This window comes from Leptinotarsa decemlineata, unplaced genomic scaffold (assembly GCF_025532065.1).
Source record: "Leptinotarsa decemlineata unplaced genomic scaffold, Ldec_3_MD MMD2_tig00000199_RagTag_RagTag, whole genome shotgun sequence".
Classification (NCBI taxonomy): domain Eukaryota; kingdom Metazoa; phylum Arthropoda; class Insecta; order Coleoptera; family Chrysomelidae; genus Leptinotarsa; species Leptinotarsa decemlineata.
The window spans coordinates 5,100,923-5,125,679 of record NW_027412544.1 but is presented as its reverse complement, the minus strand read 5'-3'; the positions used below and the strand labels follow the sequence as shown (position 1 = coordinate 5,125,679).

The following is a 24,757-nucleotide window of genomic DNA, read 5'->3' as shown; positions in this document are numbered from 1 at the left end:
CGGATATTCAGTGACAATTCATCTAAATAAAACAAATAAAAAATTAAGAAACATTTCACTATTCAAATGATCATCATAAAAGGAAGGGCCAAGAATGTTTGTTCCCACATTTCCCAACCAAACATTAATTCCGAACCTTTCTTAGAAATTGGTTGCCCTATGTAAATGTTCATTTGTATCATTCCATCTATAATGGATATTTCTGTTGAACTAACCATTGCTGGTGAATTCTGATTCGTCCGTCCATATTATTTTTCCACAAATATTTCCAATTTTCCTATTTCTACGTATTAACCACTTCGCCAATTGTAATTCCTTTCATTGAGGTAATGAACTTTGCGTATCCTGTATCATTTTAATTTGTTCTTTTTCAAAATAGTTCTGGTGGATATTACAGAAATCCCCATTTCGTGGGCAATTTCTCATAAAGAACAATCTTGATAAGAATAATTTTTGTAACTGGTCAATCCTAAATTGAAAAAAAAGATTTTTTCACTGTGTAAATTTTTATGTGGTAATATTTGCCTACCCATAACATTTATTTGATTCCTCACACTTTCAGTAACCAAGTTTATTTCTAATCATCTAAACATTTGGATATTCGGAATACGACAATTCGACGATATCAACAACGCATTCATTTTGCTTGCTATAGAAACCAAGCAAAGCCTACGCGATTAATATGATAAATGAATTGAGATGCTATTTGATCATACCAAATTATACAACAATCGAATTTTGATCGAAAACTGATATTTTCCTTACTTCCAGGATTGAGAAATAAGCCTTGAAGGAAGGATTACGGCAATATAAAAATTTCCAAAACGATAAAAGTACGAATTTTTACTGTGTTAGGGTACCTACCTATCGATTTTTTTGGGTTGTCTGAATTATATTTTGAAGGAATCGAAACAATTTAAAAAAAGAAGTAACGGCAGGACCGTAATTTAAAATTGTCACTGATGATGGTGGTCATTTCAAATGAATTTCAAGGGTATATCAAATGTGATATACCCTTGGATTGTGAATTTATCGCTTTATCAATATCTGTAATAAAAAAACAGGTCCGTATTTACAAAAAAAAATTGATGGTGGCCATGTTGACACAAAAAGTTTCATCGAATATTCATTATTACATCGTCATAGTACACTTCGAGTACAATAACATTTTCTTTTTCCATTTTTTAATATTCTCCGAAATAAAAATGCCACTCGAAAAAAATGAAAAACAGCATTTTTGGCTTTCCTTGTATAACTCGAGAAGGACGAGAGTCCCCATCAATATTATTCGACCATTATTGTTCCCGATGACAGTTACCTTTTTTTTTTCAATCATCTTCGTGTCTGTTACGATTACGAATATAGTGATGATACCACATGATAAAAAAAAAGGCCTGTATAGTGAAAAATTCATTTCGAAATTAACTTCAACGCTATAAAGGCAGATAAAATTTATTAGAAAACAGTTTTATTTATTGTCCTCTCATATTTTTTACATCACAATCACGTGTACTTCATTAGTTCTTTTTGACTTCTTTGATAGCAAAAATTTTAATCTGCTGTTCACAATGATCTGTCAGTGTTATCAGAAATACTACTGTAAAAATTGAATCATTCATAAAAAATTAACAGTAAATGGTTCTTATAGATGTAAATGACCCTCAATATATTAGCCTATGATGTAGTGCGCAATTCTTGGTTCACATATATTTTATTCATAAATAAAAAGTCATCAAGATTTTGCAATTTTGTAGAAGGTATTTGTTTGCTGATGATATACTCAGCCCAGGAGTGGTTCGAGAGGCAGGGAATTCACAGGAGTTATGACGTTATCTCAAATTTGTACACGTCAGATTGAAAAACTTTCAAAAATTGATATTTTACAGGATCCAATAAACCATTGAATATTCTAATCAATGGAACCAAAAACTAGTATTCGAAATAATTTTGAAAGAAACACTGTAATGGATTATCAAGTCAGTATCAATCGGCGCAGTAAGATTCATTGATTGTTCCTGTTACTATAACGTTGTTTAATAATAATTAATTCACTTTCAAAAAGTGTTTTTTGAAGTTAACTGAAAAATTGAAAAACATCTTATGATACTGATTTTTATCACTAGTAATACTTTCGAAGGACAGTTTTCTTACCACTTTCAGAGAGCATAATGATTGATCTGACACCTAGAAATTTCATGACTGCATAACGATTGACTTAACACCTCGACATTTATGCCAAAATATAAATAAACAAAAGAGCCCCTCAATGTGGAAAATTCTTCATATGAGCACCGACTGGATGAAGGAGACGTTAGACATTATGGTCGTGACGGAGTCCAAATTAGAGGATGCAATCCTAAGTGAAAAAGGGGATCTGTCCCAAGTTACAGAGGAGAAAATACTTAGGTACTACTTGAAGACGACTTGGTGTATATGACGCGTGCAATTAAGTCCACGGAGATTTACTGGCGGTGATTCATTCAGATGGTTGTCAGAATCAGGCAAAAGAGTTTCAAACAATGTACAACCACTGAAACAATGACGAATTGTGACGTCTTAAGGTCAGCAAGGCAACGTTTTATAATCCTCTGGTGAAAGAGAGGAAAAAAATTTCAAACGGCCATGGATTGGGGTATACAAGAGTTACCACCATGAGTTACCACAGGTCATGAGCGACAGTGAAATAGAAACTTTTGCATTGGAATTTATGTAAGTTTTTAAATTTGATTAAGGAATATCTCATCATGTAAGAAATAATATGTTTTGTGGGAAAGTAACAAATTTAACGGGTATAGACTAGCAAGGCAAATGCTTCTATGAACCGTGTCATACAACTTTTAACTGAACAGTCAATTGTTTTTGATAATTTCTCACATATACAAAACCATTGATTTATAGTTTGGAAGACACACAAACTACTACGACTTTCGTCAAGACTACATTACTGTTTCAACGCCATCTCACTCATCTAATTTAGAACTGCAACACAAAATGTAAAATTAGATGAACTACTTCAAATTGTATACGTAGCGCGCAGTCTGTGTAGTTTGGATGAAAGTTCGAGCTTTCAAGGCAAAATAAATTGTTTTTACTTTTATTTCGAACTTTCATGAAGTTTAACGATTTGAGCTCGGTATACGCGTTTAATTTTGGAGCAATCTGAGTCAGACGTGCTACAGGTAAAGAAGAAAGAGAGGCTACTCAGAGGTAATGGAAAACAAACAGTATTACAGAACATCAGAATATTTTAATGATGAAAAATTTACCTAATATGTTCAATACAAATTTCAGAGCCCTTTTCATTCTGAAAACCGGTGGAGTGGAAGGCAGAAGAGCTTGAAGTAATTGATTCACACGGAATTTTTCTTTCAGTTTGTACCTGAAAAAAACTTTTGTGCTTGGTCTAATTTTTCAAAAACCAATATCGTCTGGAAAAATAAATATATTTTAATTTTACAAATAATTCATTTTCGCACCTGGTAACACCTCAACGCTCATATAGCCCTTTTATCTCTACATATAATTTTGGAATATGTGATTATATGTATATCTAAAGTTTATATCATTTCGACATGATAATCAATGTACAGAAAAAATACTCCTTTGTTTATTTTTTACAGTTATCTCCTAGTGCCGATATATCATTATTATTATTTCATAAAGACTGAATGTATTTTCAATGTAATTTCAAGAACGAAGTTTTAATGCTGAACGAGAACGGGAATGTTTCCTACTTATTCATCAAACTCAAACAACTGTTCATGCAGCTGCAGTTTCGTAAGAAGGTATCATCTTTCCCTCCAACCGATTTCCTGGAGTCTTTGAAGTCCACTAGATACTCGTTAGGACAACAAGAGGATTGTTCCGAATTCTTGGGGTTCTTGTTGAATACTCTTCGTGAGCAAAACAATAGCAAAATCAATACTCATGACCGCTCTGGACTGAATGATTCCGTACAACCCATCTCGTCTTGTGTTTGTAAACCTTTTGCTGGAAAAATCCTCACTGGTTTACTTAAATGGTAAATGTTCAAGAAGTTCCGAAAACTTATGTGAATTTCTGGAACTTCATCTAGCTTTTCCTAATACGACTAATAACTAGTCCGTGCAAAGCTTATTGTTTAATCATCTGAAAATGGAATTTTTAACAGGTGATGATCGACTGTATTGTCAAACATGCGCCAAACTAAGTGACTGTTATAAGGAAACAAGTATAGCTGAGGCTCCAGTCAATCTAATAATAACATTGATGATTTTCAAACAAGACTCAGCCTTTAACGGAAGCAAGAAACTCTTTGGAAGGTTCGAAATAGATGAACATTTCAACCTAGCAGACCACTATTATAATATTCATGCAGTCATTGTTCACTGTGGTTCTGGCGTTGAATTTGGTCATTATTACGCATTGGTCAAAGAAGAAACGGACTGGTTTAAGTTTGACGATAGTCGTGTCACGAAGTGTTCTGGTGATGTATTGAATTTATTGGAGCCTCTGGAGACACCCTACATTTTGTTTTATAAGAGAGAGGACATTGTTAGATCAAGATCTTCAGATGATGTGGTGCTGCAAGTTTTTCCGGGTTTTCCTGCAGCTGAAAAAGCAAATGCGCCACTGGAATCAATGAAGTCGCCCCGGAGCGCCAATTGATTTTTATTGTTGTTTTTATTTTATTTTTATCGTTGTTTTAATGAAATCACAGAAATATCATTTTCACTACATTCACTTGTTTGTTATTAATTAGTTTTCGGCACTCAATAACAATCATAGTTTAAATCGCAGATTGATTATATGATATATGATAATACGAATTCCACATTTTCTGAAGTTATTAGTATATTATTATTGTTAAATTTCATGAACCAGTAAAATGAAATGAGTTTTGTGTGGGAAAAAGGTAAGGTTTTGAGGGCCTAGCATCATTATAATCATAATATTCTTATGTATGTGACTGATTATTTAAAATCAACCGCAAAAACCTGTTGGTTATTAACGGCGGAGTATGTCTATTAGAAATCACTAGGTAGTAGTTACAATTTCATAATAAGGTTCAAAGCAGTTGAAAAGCAAATCATATTCTTCATTTGATGTCGTCCTAGAGCTTCTTCCAATTCTTGAGGTATATTACAATAGTTTCTTTCTATTCGGAATACTGACAGTCCGTTATGGTGTGTTTTACTGTAAGTGGCATTTCACAAATTTGACACTGTGGTTTTTTTCCTCGAGATATCAGGTATTCATGGGTGAGGCCTTATCTTAGCCGAGTCACAATCACTTGTTCTCTTCTCGTCAGAGTTCCACGGTCCTACCGCTGTTTTGATTTCTTTGAGTTTGAACTGTGTATTTTGCCACTTTTCATTCCAAACTTTTTATATATGGTTTCAAATCTGTGTAAGAAGTGAGCTGTACTAATTCGGGTTTATTATTGCCTCACGTGCGCTTCGGTCAGCGGTTTCATTGCCTCCTATTCCTATATGGGAGGGGACCTAGAGTAAGACAACTTATTCAAAATTTTAAAATTATCAAGCTCACTTTTGATAATTTCACCGATTAGATGCCTCACATACATTTTTTGAAGTGTTTGTAGACCACTGAGCGAGTCTGAGATTATTGTAAATTTTTCTGTTTCATCTGATTTTGCATAGAGAAGTGCTTGGAGGATGGCGAAAAGTTCCCCTGTGAAAATTGCCACTGTTTTCTGAAGTTTGAAAGTGAGCTCTATCTGATCAATTACTACTGCAGCGCCTACTCCTACATCAATTTCTGGGGAATCTGTGTACCTTTCTTTGTAGCCCTTATAATTAATGAGAAGTTGTCTGAAGTTCTGGATGATGACGTTGGTATTTGTGGCATATTTATTGAACAGGCATAGTTGGTAGTTGAATATGGGTAGGTTTATGAGCCATGTTGGTGGAGTACTAACATTTGTTGGATATATAGGAGGAAATTTCTGGATTTGAACTGAGTCACGATATCGTCTGATTCCTCCGTAGTAGGGGAGGTCTGTTCTTGGTTGGTTCTATGAGGTTAGAAACCGATTTGTGATTGTGTTCTTGTAAGTTGGACAGTTCTCATGTGATGCAACTGCTGATGCATACGATAATCTCAAATGCATTCTGCGGTGACTTAATGATGGTTCCCAATTTTGCAATATAAACTTTCAACTGGACCCGTTCTGTATGCTCCTGAAATGATACGTTGGACAAAATTGTGAATTGTGTACTGTACGTAGAAGTAAAGTTGAGCCTTTCACCCTCCATTGTCTACCAGCTAAATTTTTAAGTATGTTCAAACCCTTTTGGCACGATAATATGTTGCTTTCAATTCAGTGTTTGGTCGGATATCAATCCTAAAAATGTTATGGAGGTCACAGAAGTCAAAGTTATATTGTTCAGTTTCATAACTGGGATTGTTTCACATGGTTTTTTTGAAAAGAACAAACATTCAGTTTTTTCTGGCTAAAATCTGAGATTCGTATGTTTGGACCAATTTTAATGATATGAATAAGATCAATTTTGTCTAATTTTCACTAGTTATTTTATTTTTACGACTGGTTTCGGGTTTTACCCCGGTTTTACTTTATTTTCATGGTTCATGAAATTTAACTGGAATTCCTATAACCATATACCATATATAATAATAATAATAATTTATTTGCAGTTCCAAAATACAACCAACTATTCATAATTCACAGTATTGCAAACAAAACAGAGCAGTCATTTAGGTTCTAGTGAACCTGTCCATGACAGCTTATTGAGAGCAGGAAACAATAAATGTACGAATGTCGCTGAGGTATTCAACTAATCGAAAAAATTAAATAAAAGATAAAACGAATGAATACAAATTGAAAATTACAGAAGTTATGGATCTTACCCAAAAAAAGAAACAGTAACCTGACGTTTTGTTCAGCTCATGCAAGGCAAACGATGTGCAAAGTATATGTTTTTCACACTCATTTTTTTTTTCCTTTTTTCCTTATCCCTAATTTTTTTCCTCTCTCCTAATTTTAATCTATCATCATATGAAAAAAGTTTCAATCCGTTCCGAGAATCCACTTTTTCACATCTTTCTTGAATCTGATTTTATTATTATTAATTCAAATGTTTTCTGGCAATGCATTGTATAACTTGGGTGCCATATACGAAAAGTTTCTCTGCCCTACCGATTTGTGGGCTTTTGGAATATTAAAATTATCAGCAACTATTGCCCTCGTTCTATAAGTATGACATATCCTTTCAAAATATATTGGGTTATTCAAATCGAAATTCACACAATGTTTGACATATAATTGTCGGATATCCATAATAGCCAGATCTTTGAATAACTGATCGCTTGAAAAAATCCTTTTTTTGGATGACATTATTTTTAGAACTGTTTTTTGGACTACTTCCAACTGTTGGAGGCGAATCCTTCTAACGCCGCCCCACCCAATAATTCCATAACCTAGCATAGATTCGACCAGAGCAAAATATATGATCTTGAGCTTAGTGATATTTAGTATTTGACGACATAAATAGAATTTATAAAAAATTGATCTCACTATCTTTTTTAGATTTTCGATATGAATATTCCATTTCAAGGAGGAATATATGAAGATCCCCAGATACTTCAATGATTTTGTCAGTTCTCCAAACGTATTTTTTTGTATCTGGGCAAACTTGAACTTGATTCGTGAGATGCAAATGGTAAAATATGTGTTTTCTCCACATTCACTGTCAATAAATTACATTTGAACCATGTAGTTATGTTCTGCTAATTCTTTGACTTCATCCCAAGAATCTGCCACATATGAAATCACAATATCATCAGCAAATGAAATAATTAGTCCAGACGACTTCAGCCTCTATATATATATATACATATATATATATATATATATATATACAAATATGAAAGTTATTGAGTGTCTTGATATACCACCAACAGGAGCCACCAACAGGAGCCAACCGCACACTTGTGGTTTCGGTTGATAGATCTCGTGTTCACGAGAAAACTATCACGGATGTCACGCAGGTAGCTATAGCTGCCTCCGTGGTGATTTTGATAGTTTTCTCGTGAACACGAGATCTATCAACCGAAACCACAAGTGTGCGGTTGGCTCCTGTTGGTGGCTCCGTGCATTTGTATTTCTATCTTTTGGTAACCAAGTGTTGCCCATCCTTACACTTGGCTGCACCATACTGATGATGGGCCAAAAGCCCGAAACACGTGTCTATGGTTTGCCACTTTCATGAGTGCTATGTCCGATATTAACTTCTGTTTATATATCAAGACACTCAATAACTTTCATATTTGTATAATTTCCTGGACCCGGATGTCACGCAGGTAGCTATAGCTGCCTCCGTGGTGATTTTGATAGTTTTCTCGTGAACACGAGATCTATCAACCGAAACCACAAGTGTGCGGTTGGCTCCTGTTGGTGGCTCCGTGCATTTGTATTTCTATCTTTTGGTAACCAAGTGTTGCCCATCCTTACACTTGGCTGCACCATACTGATGATGGGCCAAAAGCCCGAAACACGTGTCTATGGTTTGCCACTTTCATGAGTGCTATGTCCGATATTAACTTCTGTTTATATATATATATATATATATATATATATATATATATATATATATATATATATATATATATATATATATATAGACATAAAAACTTGGCAAGTTGACTTGAGTATCACACCAATAGGTGGTTCCACTTATGTTTCGCTTGCGTTTACGCAGCTATTTTTATCAAGTACTTTCTTGGTTTTTTCTCATTTTGTCTTCAATCGAGGACCGCCTGCCCGGTACTGACGATGCCCAATAGGCTGAAACAGCTGTATACCGGTGGCTCTTAAATTGAAATCTATATATATATATATATATATATATATATATACATATATATATATATATATATATATATATATATATATATATATATATATATATATATATATATATGTAAACGGTCATTTGTCAGCCCGTAGAATATACGATGTGAACTCTGGTCAGCCCTCGGAAACGTCGGTCGTCCCGGTTTCGGGCTCACCAACGTTTCCCACTGTATATAGTGTTTTTTGGACATGTTATCATGTGAAATGACGTTTAGCAAATTTTCGGTTGGGCCGACCATTACACCATATACACATAGCTGATACACCACCTACTTTCACAAAACTTCGCCAGGAGGCGTGGCTGTGTAATTGTATACACCTGATGTGAATAGTGTCTTTGTAAGCCCAGGTTTATACGAACACTTTCAATGGATAGCATGTTGGTCAGCCCACAATCGGGCAACGCTGCACTTGCATTTCATGATTCTAACTAGATTTTCGTGGTGCAGAAATTCGATAATAGAGATGGAAAATTTTTTGAGAAATGTAGAATTTTATGAAAAAGTTCCTGTTTTGTATGTTTTTTGTACAAGGGTTCGTGTGCGTGCATCACCCTATATCTATACAAGCAATTTAGATCAGGAATTGTTTCGCATATAAAAGTTTTATCAGAGCTTCGTAACATATTCACTTGTAGAAAAATGCTTGATCTGAACTCATACTTTCCCACATTCGACTACTTACCCGAAATCAGCTTTTTCGGATAACGGTGTCGAGTACGGAAATGTACTGTTTCCGTTCTAGTTAGGATAATAATAATAGAATTACTAACAGTGCGTTATTCCATTTAGCTTGTCGAAGCAATTTTAACTTCTGCACTATCTAAGATACAAAAATTTGAATATGTTATAAGTTGACAATATCAATATAGTGTTCGGAATCACACGTTAAAATGTAAGACCTCGTTAATCTTTAGCTAGTACAAGTTTATACTTCTGAGGGTTGTCGTTCGTAGGGGTGCGACAGACATATTTTAAACCGTTCCGGTTTGTATTTTCAAATGTAGATTTTCAAATTCTAATTATTTGGCATGGACGCCTCAACAGAAATCGCGTTGTGTAAATCAATTTTAGACATTAAGCAGGAAACTTCGAATTTGACTTTGAAATTGTAGATTTGAAAACCTGACTGCACAAAAATAATCGAAGTGTGACTGAGTAGAAATGAGTAGATGAGAAATGACATTTTATTCACAAACGAAAAATCTAAAATGTGATGAATGATCTGGTAATGAATTTATTGAGAAATGAATAGTGAATATCCAGAATGTCTACAATTTCAATAAATTCTATATAAAAATCCGCAGCAGCACTACGGATTTCCGATATATAATTTAGTTCAAAAATTAGGTAAAAATCGCACTAAGTATGTTTTCTATGACGAAACGAAATTCTGAGTGACTAGCATAAGGTAAGATATAATTTGTGAAACAGATATTAGTAATAAGTTTCAATTCTCTTTTTCTTAGCAATAGTTTTTTCGAAAACTCCCTTTCAGTTTTTGGAGGTATGATGTTGTTCAGGTTGAACATAATGAAGTGGAGATTAAACCAACGTTTTTTTATTATGTTGACTGTTCATGACGATGAATACGTCATATCATCATCGATTATAACCTGCAGCAGACATTTCAATCAAAATAAAAAAGACTTGGAATATTTCAGCACAGAAAAAATTTGATCAGGTTGAATAAACATTTATTTGAATGGAGTATTATTCTTCAATTTGAGAACTGCTGACAAAAATTGTTCGGTAAACTAATAAATACGTAGTATGAAAAAATAACATAATTTCTAATGAAATGAAACTACAACATGGGTTAAAAAATATCAAATGAAAATTATTAATATTAGTTCTTCTTTCTATAACAACAGTAAATGTATTCTTTGATTGCAGCCCAGTTTCTATTTTTTAATAATGATGAATATTTCTTTTCCTTATATTTTAGATACAAACAAGAACTAATTCAATTCTAGCACTTCTTTTTTTTCGGAGCGAAAAACTTTTTGACTATATTTCGTTTTGCTCCTTAGACCAAGTTTGTTTTTGAGAAGGTTTTATTGTTTTCAAAACTGTGCGTGTCTGATGATCTGAAATGAGATCAGTGTGTTGAAAAACTCTATCAAGATATCAAACGGGTTGAAAATGGATCCAAAAATGAATGATAAAAATAAAAAATGGAAGGACGATACTGAAAAGTGATTTGACTCATTTCCAACCTATACTCAGAGATACGGATGATTCCAAAACAGCTCAAAATTTAAATAATTGATTGCATATAGGGAATTTTTTTCAAAAGGAGCCACGTTCAATATCTCCATAAATAAGACAGTAATGTAAATTTCCCGAAACACCTAATTTTTGTGAAATAATATAAGGTATCGCTAAGATGCGTACACACTCCTCTTCAAAATATCAAACAAAATAACCCATATATGCCATCTATTGGATAAGTGATTTTATCAGGAATTCAACGATGATTTTTCAGGGTTGATTTCTAATTTACTGTGAAGAAGGACCTTGAAGTATAAGTGAACGACTTTTTAGATTAATTGATACAATCTCTCACAAAAACGTATACAACAATTATTTCTATTGTCAAGTTCCTAATAGAAAACAACTTTTGTCGCGTTGAATTATATCTGTCGGATTTTTGGCAAAGTTCCTCACACAAAACACTTCAAAATACTTTCTAAAACTCACAGCCAAAAATGTTCCACTAAACAGTTTTATAAAAACGCGACACGTGTTTCGCCATACAATGGCTTCTTCGGGCGTAACTTCATCTACTATATTTTACAAATTTAATGCTTGGTATACCTAATTTTAAAATTTAAAGTATCTACATTTCAAGTACTTGAGTTTGTAATGGATTAAATGACCTGAGCTTATGTCCCAGTCCCCACATTTGAAAAATATTCAGTAACGGTTATTCAATTCTAATTGATCATTTAGTTTGTTACCCGAATTCTTGAATCTATTGATTGCTTGACATTTTAGAAGATTGAATTTCAAACTCTTCTCTTCTAAATATAACATGTCATATTCATGACTGAACTCATGTACTTCTGCTAAAAGGTGGTTTGCAAATGTGAAATTGGTCTTTCTATTCACAAAATTACATCTAAGCTTTGAATTCTTTGGAAAATAATCTCCCTGTTTGGCCATTATACAGTTTTGGGTGAGAGCCACAACTCAGCTGATATACTCCTGATCTATCCGATACCGAAGTTTTGTCTTTATTGTTTTTAATAAATGCACTTACACTATTATTCGGACTATTACTATTTCTGTGAGCTAAGTTTACGCAGTCTTTCTTCAAAAAAATATTATTGGTTGGTTCAGCCAGAAATGACAATGTCTCAAAACTGACGTTATCGCATCTTGAATTTGGGTAGATATGGTCCATGGCTTGCTTTTGTAGTTTTTGTTTGATTTGTTTAATCAAACTCAGCTCTCTCTGGAAATTATTCAATAGTCTATGAAGAATATTATTGAATGCAGCAACTTTATGCTGGTAAGAGTGTGTAGAGGAATTATGTATGATAATGTCCGTGTAAGATGGTTTGTGGAAAATTGCAAATTCATGTTCATTGTTATTTTTTGTAATGGTTGAGTCAAGGTAATTTAATGAATTATTTACCTTCCTCTCAGTGGTAAATTTTATTGACGGGTGGATGGAATTGACATATTCAACGAACTTGCCTACTTGCTTTTCTGTAATGATTTCATTATTCACTAGTGATAAATGGATATCGTAATGCTTGGAGAAATACATGCATAATGAATATTTAATACAACAGTCCTGAACAAACTGTAACGTCTATTTGATAAAAAAAAATTGATGAGCTTCCGTAAAGTATCATATTTATTCTAATACTTGCTACTTTCTACACACATTCACATCAAATCGATATACCAAATTTGGAACACCGATTCGAACTAAAAATGAAAACACAGGAAAATAATATTTCGTTAGGAATTGGAAAACAGTGAATTACTTAAAATTAAGTAGATTCTATGATATTTATTTGTAATCGTCATATACCTATATATTCTCTAATTATTCTCTAAGTATACCAAAATATTGGCAAGCCAATTAACAAAATAGCATTAGGACCATTGCAAAGATCGTAACGGTTCTCAAAGAGTTTCGCGCCAAAATAGTTAACGCCTGTCAAACAATTGCAGATTTCGTAGGAATACTGAAAGTTTAATGAAATGAATAAAAACACTTTTGTCTAATTACCTATATTTGATTTTATTTATATGACCGTTTTCGGGTTTGACCCCATTACCAAGTATTACCTTACCTATAAATTTCGTCGCCGCTGATATACATATACCATTATTTTTTGAAGAGAAATTTTGATGATCATAATATCCTCCATTTCATAAATTTATTATCGGATGAAAAGTGCAATTTTCTATACTTCACTGAATTTGACTTCGATACTAAATTTTCCCATTTTCATGATGTTTTTCTTCAAGCTTTTGATATATCCTTTCCTAAACAGTTTCAAAAAATTAAACAAAATCAAAATTCAAGTAGACACAAACCATGGATTACTAAGGATATCGTTGAAGAAGGTATATTACTCAGAGATATTTATAATTTGAACAAGAGCCAAACCAATGTACATTTATTGGGTCAATATAAGCAACTCTTAAAAAATCATAGACAAAAAATTGTGCTCTCAAAAAGTCAATACTTTAATAATCAATTCCTCAAGGCTCAACATAAATCTGAAGCTGCCTGGTCTATCATCAGGAAAAATACTATTATAAACGATTCATCTAAGACATTGGCGATGGTGTACTTGTTGACGATAGTCCTGGTATATCTCAAGCATTTAGTAGTTATTTTGTCGATTCAGTGGAGTCATTAGTAAAAAATACTGCACCTGGTGGCATTGAAAATCGTTGTGTAAAAACTGAGAGTCTTTTCCTCTATCCAATAGATGAATCTGAACTCGTGGAAATAATTAAATTCGCATGTTCGAAAAATTCCAGTGGGGTTGATGAATTGCCAGGCAATGTTTTAATGAAGGCTGCTTTGAAAATAATGGAACCTCTGATTTATCTAATCAATTTATCTTTCTCTGAAGGTATTTTTCCTTCCCGACTTAAGCAAGCAATGGTCGTCCCAGTCTATAAAAAAAGCGATAAGCATGTAATGTCGAACTACAGAGGTATTGCTTTACTATCTCCATTTTCGAAAATATTTGAAGAATCATATCAAAACTTGTGTCCTTTTTAAATAAATACAATATCGTATCTGCGACAACCAATATGGGTTTCAAGTGGGCTTGTCAACCCAGGATGCCATCCTTTCTCTACATAATCATGTATTATCAAACTTCGACAACGATAAAAAATCACTTAGAGTTCTTTTCGACTTGACACGAGCGTTTGATATCAGTCATCATGGTCTTCTTCTTGATGAACTGTTTGGCATGGGCGTTCGTGGTCCAAGTCTGAAATGGATTGAAACCTATTCAACTGGTCGTACACAGGTTGTTAAAGTTAGGCTTCAGACTGGGTCATTTTTCTCTGAATTTCGAAACGTTGTTACAGGTGTGCCCCAAGGTAGTGTTTTGGGGCCTACACTATTTATTTTATTTGTTAATGACCTTTCAAAAATTAATCATCCACAGTGCTCTATACAATTTGCTGATGATACATCTTTTACTGTCAGTGGTTCGGAATGTGAAACATTGTCAGTAAGAGCAAATGATGCTGTATTCAACATGCAAAATTATTGTTCTAAGAATGGCTTGATTCTAAATAATCTTAAAACAAACACCATTTTTTTTACAATTCAGGAAACTGATTGTAGTGTATTGGTTAGGTCTGAGATTAAAAATATTGAACAGGTAAACTATAAAAAATTTTTAGGAGTTTTTATTGATTCCCAACTCAATTGGAATCATCATGTTGATTTCATACTGAAGAAATTAGCGACATATTGTTTCGTTATATGGAATCTGCGTAATTTTGTGTCTATTGAAATTCTTAAAAGTTACTATTATGCATATACATATTTACTCTGCCCTCAATTACTGTATTATTTGTTTTGGCAACTGCAATAGAATCAATGACTTATTAATTTTCCAGAAAAAAAATATTAGAACAATTTGTTTTCAAAAAAAACTCGATTCCTGTAAACCACTATTTGCAAAGTTGAATATATTAACTGTTACTTGCATGTATTCGGAAAGTATTATGTGAAAAGGTATTTTATTCGCTTGATGAATTTTTTCAGTCTGATTTGGAATTTTAAATTTTAATTTTTGTACCCCTTTTATGGTCTGAATGTTATGTAATATATCATATAATTATGTTGTTTTATGATTGTGACCTCATTGTAATTGTACTGAGTTATGTGACTTTTTCCATGCCGTCCCTAGGTCAACGGAAATAAAGATTTTTGATTTGATTTGGAGTATTGAAAAAATACTTAATAATGCGGGGTCAAACCCAAAACTGGTTGTATACATAAAATCAACTAGTGGTACTTAGACAAAAGTGTTTTTATTCATTTCATTAAAGTGATCATGAATTACCACAAAATAAACAAGTAATCAATCATACATAATACAGAAACTATATGAAACATAAATAGTCAATAGTAACGGCATCTTTTTCTTCTCCTAATATATTTTTTCCGGTAAACTAACACATAGTTTAGCTCTGAAAAACTGGATTTGCCAGGATTTTAAAAACACTTGATACCCTCACGATGAAATCCAATGATACACTGAAATGGATCGCGTTCCTGGTCAGCCCTTCGATGTGGCAGCATTGTAGGGCTGACCAAGATGCTCTTCATATAGCGATTTGTATAACTATGGGCTGACCAACAGCATGGGGCTGACAAAGGTTTAAAGGATATATAAAATTTTTATTTTCAGAAAAAATCTACCCCTCTGATGGGCCTATTAATAAAATCATACCACTGAAGAGTATTCCGAAAAGTATATAGCTAAATATATTCGGGAAGTGCTGGGTGGACCAACGCCCCGTTCATATACCGGGCTGACCAATATGCAATGAACAAATATATATATATATATATATATATATATATATATATATATATATTTGTTCATTGCATATTGGTGAACCCGGTATATGAACGGGGCGTTGGTCCACCCAGCACTTCCCGAATATATTTAGGTATATACTTTTCGGAATACTCTTCAGTGGTATGATTTTATTAATAGGCCCATCAGAGGGGTAGATTTTTTCTGAAAATAAAAATTTTACATATCCTTTAAACCTTTGTCAGCCCCATGCTGTTGGTCAGCCCATAGTTATACAAATCGCTATATGAAGAGCATCTTGGTCAGCCCTACAATGCTGCCACATCGAAGGGCTGACCACGAACGCGATCCATTTCAGTGTATCATTGGATTTCATCGTGAGGGTATCAAGTGTTTTTAAAACCCTGGCAAATCCAGTTTTTCAGAGGTAAACTATGTGTTAGTTTACCGGAAACAATATATTAGGAAAAGAAAAAGATGCCGTTACTATTGACTATTTATGTTTCATATAGTTTCTGTATTATGTATGATTGATTACTTGTTTATTTTGTGGTAATTCATGATCACTTTAATGAAATGAATAAAAACACGTTTGTCTAAGTACCACTAGTTGATTTTATGTATACGACCAGTTTCGGGTTTGACCCCGCATTATTAAGTATTTTTTCAATACTTCAAATCAAATCAAAAATCTTTATTTCCGTAGACCTAGGGACGGCATGGAAAAAGTCACATAACTCAGTACAATTACAATGAGGTCACAATCATAAAACATTATGATTATTATATGATATATTACATAACATTCAGACCATAAAAGGGGTACAAAAATTAAAATTTAAAATTCCAAATCAGACTGAAAAAATTCATCAAGCGAATAAAATACCTTTTCACATAATACTTTCCGAACTTTTTGTTTAGAGAGCTTTACACTAGTTATTTTTTAATGGATATTGGGAGCTTGTTGTACAGTTTTTTTGACATGATATGAGGTCCATTAGTCACCTTGGCTAACTTATGACTAGGAATTAAAATGTTATAGTTTTTTCTCAGGGTGAAGCCCGAAAGAAGACATGTATCATCTCTGTTCTAAAACTTGGAGCAATTTGATTTAACGTAGATTACGCAATTAAAAATATACATGCAAGTAACAGTTAATATATTCAACTTTGCAAATAGTGGTTTACAGGAATCGAGTTTTTTTTTTTAAACAAATTGTTCTAATATTTTTTTTCTGGAAAATTAATAAGACACTGATTCTATTGCAGTTGCCAAAACAAATAATACAGTAATTGAGGGCAGAGTAAATATATGCATAATAGTAACTTTTAAGAATTTCAATAGACACAAAATTACGCAGATTCCATATAACGAAACAATGTGTCGCTAATTTCTTCAGTATGAAATCAACATGATGATTCCAATTGAGTTGGGAATCAATAAAAACTCCTAAAAATTTTTTATAGTTTACCTGTTCAATATTTTTAATCTCAGACCTAACCAATACACTACAATCAGTTTCCTGAATTGTAAAGAAAATGGTGTTGGTTTTAAGATTATTTAGAATCAAGCCATTCTCAGAACAATAATTTTGCATGTTGAATACAGCATCATTTGCTCTTACTGACAATGTTTCACATTCCGAACCACTGACAGTAAAAGATGTGTCATCAGCAAATTGTATAGAGCACTGTGGATGATTAATTTTTGAAAGGTCATTAACAAATCAAATAAATAGTGTAGGCCCCAAAACACTACCTTGGGGCACACCTGTAACAACGTTTCGAAATTCAGAGAAAAATGACCCAGTCTGAAGCCTAACTTTAACAACCTGTGTACGACCAGTTGAATAGGTTTCAATCCATTTCAGACTTGGACCACGAACGCCCATGCCAAGCAGTTCATCAAGAAGAAGACCATGATGACTGATATCAAACGCTCGTGTCAAGTCGAAAAGAACACTAAGTGATTTTTCATCGTTGTCGAAGTTTGATAATACATGATTATGTAGAGAAAGGATGGCATCCTGGGTTGACAAGCCCACTTGAAACCCATATTGGTTGTCAGATACGATATTGTATTTATTTAAAAAAGACACAAGTTTTGATATGATTCTTCAAATATTTTCGAAAATGGAGATAGTAAAGCAATACCTCTGTAGTTCGACATTACATGCTTATCGCTTTTTTTATAGACTGGGACGACCATTGCTTGCTTAAGTCGGGAAGGAAAAATACCTTCAGAGAAAGATAAATTGATTAGATAAATCAGAGGTCCATTATTTTCAAAGCAGCCTTCATTGAAACATTGCCTGGCAATTCATCAACCCCATTGGAATTTTTCGAACATGCGAATTTAATTATTTCCACGAGTTCAGTTTCATCTATTGGATAGAGGAAAAGACTCTCAGTTTTTACACAACGATTTTCAATGCCACCAGGTGCAGTATTTTTTACTAATGACTCCACTGAATCGACAAAATAACTACTAAATGCTTGAGATATACCGGGACCATCGTCAACAAGTACACCATCGCCAATGTCTTAGATGAATCGTTTATAATAGTATTTTTCCTGATGATAGACCAGGCAGCTTCAGATTTATGTTGAGCCTTGAGGAATTGATTATTAAAGTATTGACTTTTTGAGAGCACAATTTTTTGTCTATGATTTTTTAAGAGTTGCTTATATTGACCCAATAAATGTACATTGGTTTGGCTCTTGTTCAAATTATAAATATCTCTGAGTAATATACCTTCTTCAACGATATCCTTAGTAATCCATGGTTTGTGTCTACTTGAATTTTGATTTTGTTTAATTTTTTGAAACTGTTTAGGAAAGGATATATCAAAAGCTTGAAGAAAAACATCATGAAAATGGGAAAATTTAGTATTGAAGTCAAATTCAGTGAAGTATAGAAAATTGCACTTTTCATCCGATAATAAATTTATGAAATGGAGGATATTATGATCATCAAAATTTCTCTTCAAAAAATAATGGTACATATCAGCGGCGACGAAATTTATAGGTAAGGTAATACTTGGTAATGGGGTCAAACCTGAAAACGGTCATATAAATAAAATCAAATATAGGTAATTAGACAAAAGTGTTTTTATTCATTTCATTTAAAGTTTCAGTATTCCTACGAAATCTGCAATTGTTTGACACGCGTTAACTATTTTGGCGCGAAACTCTTTGAGAACCGTTACGATCTTTGCAATGGTCCTAATGCTATTTTGTTAATTGGCTTGCCAATATTTTGGTATACTTAGAGAATAATTAGAGAATATATAGGTATATGACGATTACAAATAAATATCATAGAATCTACTTAATTTTAAGTAATTCACTGTTTTCCAATTCCTAACTCAAATGAAATATTATTTTCCTGTGTTTTCCGTTTTAGTTCGGATGGATGTTCCAAATTTGGTATATCGATTTGATGTGAATGTGTGTAGAAAGTAGCAAGTATTAGAATAAATATGATACTTCACGGAAGCTCATCAATTTTTTTATCAAATAGACGTTACAGTTTGTTCAGGACTGTTGTATTAAATATTCATTATGCATGTATTTCTTCAAGCATTACGATATCCATTTATCACTAGTGAATAATGAAATCATTACAGAAAAGCAAGTAGGCAAGTTCGTTGAATATGTCAATTCCATCCACCCGGGGTATAAAATTTACCACTGAGAGGAAGGTAAATAATTCATTGAATTACCTTGACTCAACCATTACAAAAAATAACATGAATTTGCAATTTTCCACAAACCATCTTACACGGACATTATCATACATAATTCCTCTACGCACTCTTACCAGCATAAAGTTGCTGCATTCAATAATATTCTTCATAGACTATTGAATAATTTCCAGAGAGAGCTGAGTTTGATCAAACAAATCAAACAAAAACTACAAAAGCAAGCCATGGACCATATCTACCCAAATTCAAGATGCGATAACGTCAGTTATGAGACATTGTCATTTTTGGCTGAACCAACCAATAATATTTTTTTGAAGAAAGACTGCGTAAACTTAGCTCACAGAAATAGTAATAGTCCGAATAATAGTGTGAGGCAGTTATTAAAAACAATAAAGACAAAAACTCGGTATCGGATAGATCAGGAGTATATCAGCTGAGTTGTGGCTCTTGCCCAAAACTGTATAATGGCCAAACAGGGAGATTATTTTCCAAAGAATTAAAAGCTTAGATGTAATTTTGTGAATAGAAAGACCAATTTCACATTTGCAAACCACCTTTTAACAGAAGTACATGAGTTCAGTCATGAATATGACATGTTATATTTAGAAGAGAAGAGTTTGAAATTCAATCTTCTAAAATGTCAAGCAATCAATAGATTCAAGAATTCGGGTAACTAACTAAATGATCAATTAGAATTGAATAACCGTTACTAAATATTTTTCAAATGTGGGGACTGGGACATAAGCTCAGGTCATTTAATCCATTACAAACTCAAGTACTTGAAATGTAGGTACTTTAAATTTTAAAATTAGGTATACCAAGCATTAAATTTGTAAAATATAGTAGATAAAGATACGCCCGAAGAAGCCATTGTATGGCGAAACACGTGTCGCGTTTTTATAAAACTGTTTAGTGGAACATTTTTGGCTGTGAGTTTTAGAAAGTATTTTGAAGTGTTTTGTGTGAGAAACTTTGCCAAAAATCCGACAGATATAATTCAACGCGACAAAAGTTGTTTTCTGTTAGGAACTTGACAATAGAAATAATTGTTGTATACGTTTTTGTGAGAGATTGTATCAATTAATCTAAAAAGTCGTTCACTTATACTTCAAGGTCCTTCTTCACAGTAAATTAGAAATCAACCCTGAAAAATCATCGTTGAATTCCTGATAAAATCACGTATCCAATAGATGGCATATATGGGGTTATTTTGTTTGATATTTTGAAGAGGGGTGTGTACGCATCTTAGCGATACCTTATATTATTTCACAAAAATTAGGTGTTTCGGGAAATTTACATTACTGTCTGATATATGGAGATATTGAACGTGGTTCCTTTTGAAAAAAATTCCCTATATGCAATCAATTATTTATATTTTGAGCTGTTTTGGAATCATCCGTATCTCTGAGTATAGGTTGGAAATGAGTCAAATCACTTTTCAGTATCGTCCTTCCATTTTTTATTTTTATCATTCATTTTTGGATCCATTTTCAACCCGTTTGATATCTTGATTGAGTTTTTCAACACACTGATCTCATTTCAGATCATCAGACACGCACAGTTTTGAAAACAATAAAACCTTCTCAAAAACAAACTTGGTCTAAGGAGCAAAACGAAATATAGTCAAAAAGTTTTTCGCTCCGAAAAAAAAAGAAGTGCTAGAATTGAATTAGTTCTTGTTTGTATCTAAAATATAAGGAAAAGAAATATTCATCATTATTAAAAAATAGAAACTGGGCTGCAATCAAAGAATACGTTTACTGTTGTTATAGAAAGAAGAAATAATATTAATAATTTTCATTTGATATTTTTTTACCCATGTTGTAGTTTCATTTCATTAGAAATTATGTTATTTTTTCATACTACGTGTTTATTAGTTTACCGAACAATTTTTGTCAGCAGTTCTCAAATTGAAGAATAATACTCCATTCAAATTAATGTTTATTCAACCTGATCAAATTTTTTCTGTGCTGAAATATTCCAAGTCTTTTTTATTTTGATTGAAATGTCTGCTGCAGGTTATAATCGATGATGATATGACGTATTCATCGTCATGAACAGTCAACATAATAAAAAAACATTGGTTTATTCTCCACTTCATTATGTTCAACCTGAACAACATCATACCTCCAAAAACTGAAAGGGAGTTTTCGAAAAAACTATTGCTAAGAAAAAGAGAATTGAAACTTATTACTAATATCTGTTTTACAAATTATATCTTACCTTATGCTAGTCACTCAGAATTTCGTTTCGTCATAGAAAACATACTTAGTGCGATTTTTACCTAATTTTTGAACTAAATTATATATCGGAAATCCGTAGTGCTGCTGCGAATTTTTATATAGAATTTATTGAAACTGTAGACATTCTGGATATTCACTATTCATTTCTCAATAAATTCATTACCAGATCATTCATCATATTTTAGATTTTTCGTTTGTGAAAAAAATGTCATTTTTCATCTACTCATTTCTACTCAGTCACACTTCGATTATTTTTGTGCAGTCAGGTTTTCAAATCTACAATTTCAAAGTCAAATCCGAAGTTTCCTGCTTAATGTCTAAAATTGACTTACACAACGCGATTTCTGTTGAGGCGTCCATGCCAAATAATTAGAATTTGAAAATCTACATTTGAAAATACAAACAGGAAACGGTTTAAAATATGTCTGTCCCTACGAACGACAACCCTCAGAAGTATAAACTTGTACTAGCTATAGATTAACGAGGTCTTACATTTTAACGTGTGATTCCGAACACTATATTGATATTTTCAACTTATAACATATTCAAATTTTTGTATCTAAGATAGTGCAGAGGTTAAAATTGCTTCGACAAGCTAAATGGAATAACGCACTGTTAGTAATTATATTATTATTATCCTAACTAGAACGGAAACAGTACATCTGTACTCGACACCGTTATCCGAAAAACCTGATTTCGGGTAAGTAGTCGAATGTGGGAAAGTATGAGTTCAGATCAAGCATTTTTCTACAAGTGAATATGTTACGAAGCTCTGATAAACTTTTATCAGAGCCTGATCTAAATTGCTTGTATAGATATAGGGTGATGCACGCACACGAACGCTTGTACAAGAAACATACAAAACAGGAACTTTTTCATAAAATTCTACATCTCTCAAAAAAATTTCCATTTCTATTATCGAATTTCTGCATCACGACAATCTAGTTAGAATCATGAAATGCAAGTGCAGCGTTGCCCGATTGTGGGCTGACCAACATGCTATCCATTGAAAGTGTTCGTATAAACCTGGGCTCACAAAGACACTATTCACATCAGGTGTATACAATTACACAGCCACGTCTCCTGGCGAAGTTTTGTGAAAGTAGGTGGTGTATCAGCTATGTGTATATGGTGTAATGGTCGGCCCAACCGAAAATTTGCTAAACGTCATTTCACATGATAACATGTCCAAAAAACACTATATACAGTGGGAAACGTTGGTGAGCCCGAAATCGGGACGACCGACGTTTCCGAGGGCTGACCAGAGTTCACATCGTATATTCTACGGGCTGACAAATGACCGTTTACATATATATATATATATATATATATATATATATATATATATATATATATATATATATATATTTGTTATATATCACTTCCCATAAAAGCAACTGTAGACGAAATGTTACTCTATGGGTGTGGAAGTGAATCGATGATATATTCGTAATTTGGTAATATGCCAGAACACAAAGAAACATTTTGTTTTGAAAGTTTGCTCAGCACCATAATTACATGCTGAATAGGTATACTAATTTAATATCTGTATGATCTGAAAGGAAAATATAACTGAAAAATGAAGTATAAATCCATTAGTGAAATGGGTTAACAAGATAAGCAGATCGGTCAGAGTTTTTCCTGGGGTGAAAGGGGAAAAAGAGATATTCGTTAGCAATATTAAAAAGAAAAGATTTTTATATTCGTGAAACAATAGGCACCGTTCAGGTTAATGATTTATCTTGTTTAGGAAACGTCATATAGAGAAATATTTCAAGAGAATAAAATATTATCTGTAGACAGCATATTCATTTTAAACTTCTTGACATATAACTCAATTCAATTCAATTTATTTTCAAAACCATCTTACATACAATCATCAGTATCAAAACAATCGATAATGTAGAAATAAATAAAATAAAATAATGGATATTGGATATTGGATAGTTGTATGAGTTTTTTTTTAAAATTACTCACTGAAATAGACTCACATTAGGCAAATATAGCCTGTTTTGTGATGTCTGAATTAGCATGGCATTTGTACAATTGTATATCTTATGTAAATGTATTCAAATGGTAAGTGAAGCTTTCTTACATTTTTTATGAATACAGAAAGATGATAAGACAGAGAATTTAAAATTGGGGATCAAATGAGATTGGATATTTTGAATCATTTCGATTGGGGTATAACCGCTTATTGTGGTATCATTGTTAAATTTCGGTAGTGTATATGTAGTCCTTATATACACAATATATACAAATTATAAGTAAATATTTATTTCAGTATAAAGTTGGAAATTTTTCTGGGTGATTATCATGAGTATAATCACCCAGATAATCATGAGGATATAAAATACCTTGACCTACGATCGGAAGTACATAATTATAATACTAGAAAAAACAATATGCGCATGAATCGAAAACATCTCTATTCAAAATAGGGAAAGTCTCGTGTGTTTGTTAGAATGGGTATTTATAATAAATTGCCAAACAGTGTAAAGATACTGCCACCAATTACCTTTAAACAAAAATCAAATAATTTTTAATCAAGAAATTACTTCCATACACTCGACGAATTTTTACTTGACGTTGTAAATACGTTATATTTTTAAAATATTTTTTATTTTATTTCGTTAAGTATTGACTATTACCTGTTCTAACTGGTTAATGTTGATGTGAAGCTATGATCTTTATGTATTTGTGAGTATGTATATGTATGTATATGTTGTGGAATTGGCCGCGGTGGTAGTGCGTCCGACTCACGATCGGAAGGTCGTGTGTTCGATTCCCGCCTTGACCAGATATTTTTCTCGAGAGAATGTATCTGGTTGAAGCTGGAATGATTCTGCAACCGTGTTAGGAATCACACGTTGAAAGGTAAGACCTCG

The 24,757-nt window shown here is 32.9% G+C and overlaps 1 protein-coding gene and 1 long non-coding RNA gene across 3 annotated transcripts in view; both read right to left on the bottom strand.

Moving 5' to 3' along the window:
- Positions 1 to 24,757, bottom strand: part of mspo (M-spondin) — a 593,209-nt gene that overhangs the window by 133,149 nt on the left and 435,303 nt on the right. The window lies entirely within an intron of this gene.
- Positions 13,984 to 14,544, bottom strand: LOC141481388 (uncharacterized). Its single transcript, XR_012464928.1, has 2 exons — positions 14,079 to 14,544; positions 13,984 to 14,025 (listed from the first exon to the last, which is right to left on the bottom strand). It is a non-coding gene; the product is annotated as an uncharacterized lncRNA (long non-coding RNA).